Genomic DNA, 6,197 nt, shown 5'->3' on the forward strand with positions numbered 1-6,197 from the left:
GACTACTGAGGGAACTCAAATCCAGAAATTACACAGATTTTAGATAGATACATCTAGGTGAGATCAGTCTCTCCCCAAGAGACTGATAAACCAGCATTCTATTCTATTCCACTGTATTGTATTGTATTCCATTGTATTGTATTGTATTCTATTCTATTCTATTCTATTCTATTCTAATCTAATCTAATCTAATCTAATCGATTTTAATCCAATCTTTGTGTTCCCTGGTGGTCTAGTGGTTAGGATTCGGCGCTCTCACCGCCGCGGCCCGGGTTCGATTCCCGGTCAGGGAAACAAAACACTCCTCTCTGGAGCCCAATGTCTGGGCAGGATGAACATCCCACAGCATGCATCCCTTTCTGTCTGTTTCTCATTGCCCAAGTCCCTTCTTCACAACATTTACCACATACTTATACCATCTTTATGTCCAACATAGATTTATACATTCTTGTTCACTACTATCCCCTGTCCCTCAACAGATAGATAATATTCCCCCATTCCCTGGGCTTCCAACACTCCCCCAAATCTTTACAAGAGCAGGTGGGTGGGTGCTCAGCACAGGAGAAGCAGAGCATGTTCAAGCATTGGGTGCCCGCACCAGCTTGGTTTGGGTCATTGTTGCACTTGCCCGGTTCCTTGAGAAGCTCACTCTGTGTCAGTTAAGGTCGTTCCTCCTACATTACTTCCTACAGCATACAACTCACATCACAATTTTTTTTCCCCCCAGGGTTAAATCTCCTTGAGCCACATGCCAGATCTCCCCATCCTTCTGCATTATTCACCAAGTACACCTGTGTCCTTGAGTAAAGACAATCCCATGAATGGGTTTGACTTTTCTCAAGGGAGGAGCAACCCACACTGCCTTCCCCAGCCACTTCCCTATGTGCACTTGTGCTGGCTTTTGCTGGGTTAGAGTTCATTTTCTTCAGAGTAGCTGGTATGGGGCTATGTTTTCTATTTGTGCTGAAAACAGTGTTGATAACACAGAGATGTTTTAGTTGTTGCTGAGCAGCGCTCACGCAGAGTCCAGGCCTTTTCTGCTTCTGGGAGGCTGGGGGTACACAAGAAGCTGGGAGGGGACACAGCCAGGACAGATGAGCCCAAGTGACCAAAGGCATATTCCATGCCATATGACATCATACTCAGCATATAAAGCTGGGGGAAGAAGTAGGAACTGGGGGGGGGGAGACCTTCAGAGTGATGGCATTTGTCTTCCCAAGTCACCGTTACACGTGATGGAACCCTGCTTTCCTGGAGATGGCTGAACACCTGCTTGCCCATGGGAAGGAGTGAATGAATTCCTTGCTTTTCTTTGCTTGCACACATGGCTTTTGCTTTCCCTATTGAACTGTCTTTATCTCAACCCACGAGTTTTCTCATTTTTTCCCTTCTGATTCTCTCCCCCATCCCACCAGGAGCGGCTGTGTGGGGCTGAGCTGCCTACTGCATTTAAACCATGACAACACATCAGGTGAACTGATAAATTTACACCTGATCATGTAACTCCATATACATTTTATTAGGCTTACAAGCTGTTGGTGAAATGTCTTGACTAGTGAATTGCATAGTTTCATAAGTGCCTTGAACTTTTTCAGTCTTCTGCTTTTTGTGGTCAGCTCCAGGTCCACGTCTTAACAGCTGGTTTACTTTCTGATATTCTATCTTAATGAAATATCTTGTTGTTTCTGTATGGACGGTGTGAGCTCTTGTTACAAAAACATTGCCTTACTATCATAGTATGGAAAATTTGGAAGAAAGCAATGGGTAGCTTAAAATTTTACATCCAAGTGTTAAAAAAAAAAAAAAAAAGCCTATTGCTAGACAGTAAGTTAAAGTGCTTGTAAAAAACATTTTATATGCCTTGTTTGTTATAATGTACCAGAGAAATGGCCTAGTCAGCATATTTAATTTCTTACAAACATAATGCATATGAATAAGCTTTGAATAATAAGTAGATCCCATAAAATACAGTAATTAACTCCTCTACACATTGAAGGTTTTATAAAATGCTTATTTATATCATAAAAATAGGGTAACCACTGTTCTAGAGACTGAATGCCCTCACAAATGTGCTCATAAAGATGCAAAAGAGGCTGTCCAGGGGAAAAGCAGCAAAGAATGAGCCTACTGAGACTGGAGAAGATGGATGGGACAACCAAAAGATGTATAGTTACATGAAGTGAGTGACATACGATGGCCATTTTTTATAGCAGACAATCGTAATTAGATCACATGCTCCAGCAGAGAAACTCAAGACATTAGCGAGAAGAGAATTAAACTTAGCAATTCATTAGACAAATATTAAGCAGAGGGGAAAAGTTTGAAAACTGACAAAACATAAGGTTTCTAGAAAATGTAATTCAGGCATGTGAAAAAAAATGGAGACAAAAAATGGAATCTTTCAAGCTCAGTGTAGAAAACATGGATATAATATGGAGGGGAAATGGAGTAACAGAATTAATGAATCAGATGATGCAGCCTGAAAAGTTAATATTAAAGTAACAGAAACATCAAAACCTTTATGGGTGGCAAAGCAAATGATCATTACCATCAAAAAGGAATAGGAGAATATGTTTACACTGACAACTAATGCATAAAATGGGTATTTTTTCAAGAGTTTCTGAATAGATCAGATATCTTTAAAGATATTGCATTGCTCCACAAATCTTTTTATCTGCAAATAATTATGCACTACAGAGAAAAGTGAAAATGCTACTAAGAAGCTGAAATCACCTGCTATTGATAAAGTGCAAGAAAATTCTAAAGTTGACCAAAATATGACTATCCACGTAATTTCTGAAATAGTGTTTGAAGACAAAGTATTAACTACAGTGGTTTTAATTATCTAACTCTTGAAGAAAAAATACTTGTCAAACTGTAGTGACTGTCACAGCACAACTTTATTGACAGTACCAAAGAATTCTTAGCCAGATTATTGTCTACAGTGGAAGCCACTGAAGACAAGAAATGAAAATTAAATGTATGGCATTTCAGAGGAATAAAATTATGTATTTTGAATCCTATTGGAAGCTTAAGAATAAATTGCTAGTCATCATTAGCTATACTCGTTTTGACACTTTGATGCTTTTTACCCGAGCACTTTGTGGAAGGATAATGGAAAACTACCAAAAAAATGGAGAATTTTTAGTGATATAAAAGACAGCAGAATGCTCACACCTTATTTTTCTGTTCCTTGAATGATATGCAAAAGTTTTTCAAATAAATTGTACAGCCTAGTGATAGAAGACAAGTAGTAATGTTAAGTGCTACTCTTACTGTTGAGACTGGCTTTAGATTGACTCACAGAAGTGGAGAAACTATGGCATTTGGAGTGACAATGGAAAGCTTGAAGAGTTGTGGACAGTGTAGCTCTTTCCTCAGTTGCTCTATGCAACATAGAAGCAAGATCTTGAAAAGAAAAAAGACTAGTTATCTCCAATGAACAAGCATGAAAGGTTTCAAATAAAAAAGATTGTTAAAAAAATTGAAAAAAAACCAAATATCCCTATTAGAAAAGATAAACCAAAACAGATGCTGAAGAATTTGTTTGTAGCCATGGTGTTTAAGAAAGAAAAGTTTTCAGGAAGAGGTATTAGACTGTATGAAACACAATCACTGATATAACTAAAAAAAGATAAAAAGCTATTAGTGCAAAAGCCTTCATTCTATTCAATATAGTTATACGGATTATCTCTACCCTTGTGTCATGAACAGAACTACAGAAATGGAATAATATCATGAGTGGGGAAAACAACAGAAAATATAAATTTTTTTTTTGTTTAAATCTTAAGTTTTTAAAATATGACAATAAATACAGAAGTAAAACTACGTAACTTCTTCCAACACTATGAATTGCACAAAAGAACAGCAAAACTAGATGCTTATGTTATGTAGTGTTGGCCAAAAATTTTAAGCCATCAAATTTGCCGGTGAGTGAACTGAGTGCTGAAAAGGGATCTGGTCCCATTTATTCCAGTCACAAATAAGCCACCAAGTATTCCAGAATAAATCATGCACTAATGATGATAAAGACCAACTAAATTATGACAGTACATCTTTAGCAAAGATGTAACAGTATGGGCGATTAATTCATAAAAGCAGAAGAACATTGGATGCGATGATATTTTTGGAAAATCATCCTATGCCCCAGGATTCATGAACAAAAAAAAATATATGAAAGTTGAGGCCCATCTCCATATAGACAGCCTTGAGAGTGTCATGGCCCAGTTCAAAATCTCAAAACCTAAGGCCAGGTCCCACTCAAGGTTCAGTTTCATCTTGACATAGTTTGCTGCAAAATGTGCAATAGGATCTGCTGAAGCATGAAAACTGACATTTATTTCATTTATTGTAAATGGTTCTTGCCTGCAAGCCATCTACATAGGATTTGCAAAGCCAAATAAACAGACCAGGAAAAGGAGGGAGATACGAAAACTAAGCAGTATACTTAACAGTTCATTAGAATACTGGTTTATCATTACGTACCATGATGTATCATGACATAAGGTAGTGAAACACTGGAACGGGTTTCCCAGAGAGGTAGTGGAGGCCTCATCCCTGGAAACATTCAAGGCCAGGTTGGATGGAGCTCTGAGCAACCTGATCTAGCTAGTGGTGTCCCCCCCCTCTAGGGGTCCCTTCCAACCCCAAACATTCTATGATTGTATGATACTATGATTCTATACTGCTAAAGGTACAATATGTAGATGCTCACATGATAAAAAAAACATGCTGCTGAAGAATATCGAAGCAATGAACAGGTAGTCAAGGCTGTCAAAATTGAAGTGGCTGAAGTGGACTTGGGACTGGAAGCATAAGAATGAGCTATTTCTAGCTTGATGGCCCCACAAAACATCAGGATGTCTAGAGAGAGGTGCAACATACAGACAGGCTCATGATCAAGAAGTGGACCTGAACATGGAGGCCAACACACAGGTCACGTGTGAATGTGAAACATGTGCCGCAATCAAGTGAGCCATATGAGTAAAATCTCCCCGGAAGAGAGGGTGGTGACTTGGGTTTTTTATATGACGAGGCCTGGAAAATTGACTATATTAGACAACTGTCCTGAATACACCAAGGAAAGTGCTACATCCTCATCATAGTGAAAGTAACTACCAGCTGGCTAGAAACTTATCCTGTAAACCATGCCATTGCCCAAAAAGTGATCTTACACCTTGAAAGGCAAATTTGTGGTGACATGTTACCCCAGAAAGAATTGAGTCAGATAGTTGGACTCATTTCCAAAAAAGCCTTATAACCTCTCAGGCCAAGAAACATGGCATTGACTGGGTGTATCACATCCTCTATCACCCACAAGCCTCTGGAAAAATTGAGAGATATAATGGACTGTTAAAGACTATGTTGAAGCCATTGGGCAATAGGTTATGGAGGCACTGGGATTTAAATTTAGCAGAAGCCACTTTTCTGGTTAAAAAAAGAGAATTTGATAACCATCCTGATCCTGCCCAAACAAACCCCTTATATACTGTGGGAGGAGATAAGGTCCCTGTCACAAAGTGAGCTTCTCAAGGAACCGGGCAAGTGCAACAATGACCCAAACCAAGCTGGTGCGGGCACCCAATGCTTGAACATGCTCTGCTTCTCCTGTGCTGAGCACCCACCCACCTGCTCTTGTAAAGATTTGGGGGAGTGTTGGAAGCCCAGGGAATGGGGGAATATTATCTATCTGTTGAGGGACAGGGGATAGTAGTGAACAAGAATGTATAAATCTATGTTGGACATAAAGATGGTATAAGTATGTGGTAAATGTTGTGAAGAAGGGACTTGGGCAATGAGAAACAGACAGAAAGGGATGCATGCTGTGGGATGTTCATCCTGCCCAGACATTGGGCTCCAGAGAGGAGTGTTTTGTTTCCCTGACCGGGAATCGAACCCGGGCCGCGGCGGTGAGAGCGCCGAATCCTAACCACTAGACCACCAGGGAACACAAAGATTGGATTAAAATCGATTAGATTAGATTAGATTCAATTACATATAAACCATTATATTTTCCCAAGTCCTTATACTGTGATTAGATGCTGATCTGAAGTGTAACGTTTAGGAAATATGTCACTAGCGTTGCAAGAAATACAAAGGCATTTTTAGGCTGTGTTCTTTTCAACAATAAACACTGACTGAAGAACAGGCCAGTGACAAAGGAGCTTTATGGACCCTCTGCTTGCTTTGAAGGGCAA

General features: G+C 39.5%; 2 non-coding genes across 2 annotated transcripts; one reads left to right on the forward strand and one right to left on the reverse strand.

The window, feature by feature from the left end:
* The first annotated feature begins 221 nt into the window (after window positions 1–221).
* On the forward strand, window positions 222–293 carry TRNAE-CUC. The gene has a single exon. It is a non-coding gene; the product is annotated as a tRNA-Glu (tRNA).
* Window positions 294–5,875: 5,582 nt separating this feature from the next.
* Window positions 5,876–5,947, reverse strand: TRNAE-CUC. The gene has a single exon. It is a non-coding gene; the product is annotated as a tRNA-Glu (tRNA).
* Window positions 5,948–6,197: the final 250 nt, after the last annotated feature.

This window comes from Egretta garzetta, unplaced genomic scaffold (assembly GCF_000687185.1).
Source record: "Egretta garzetta isolate BGI_Z169 unplaced genomic scaffold, ASM68718v1 scaffold15, whole genome shotgun sequence".
Taxonomy (NCBI): Eukaryota; Metazoa; Chordata; class Aves; order Pelecaniformes; family Ardeidae; genus Egretta; species Egretta garzetta.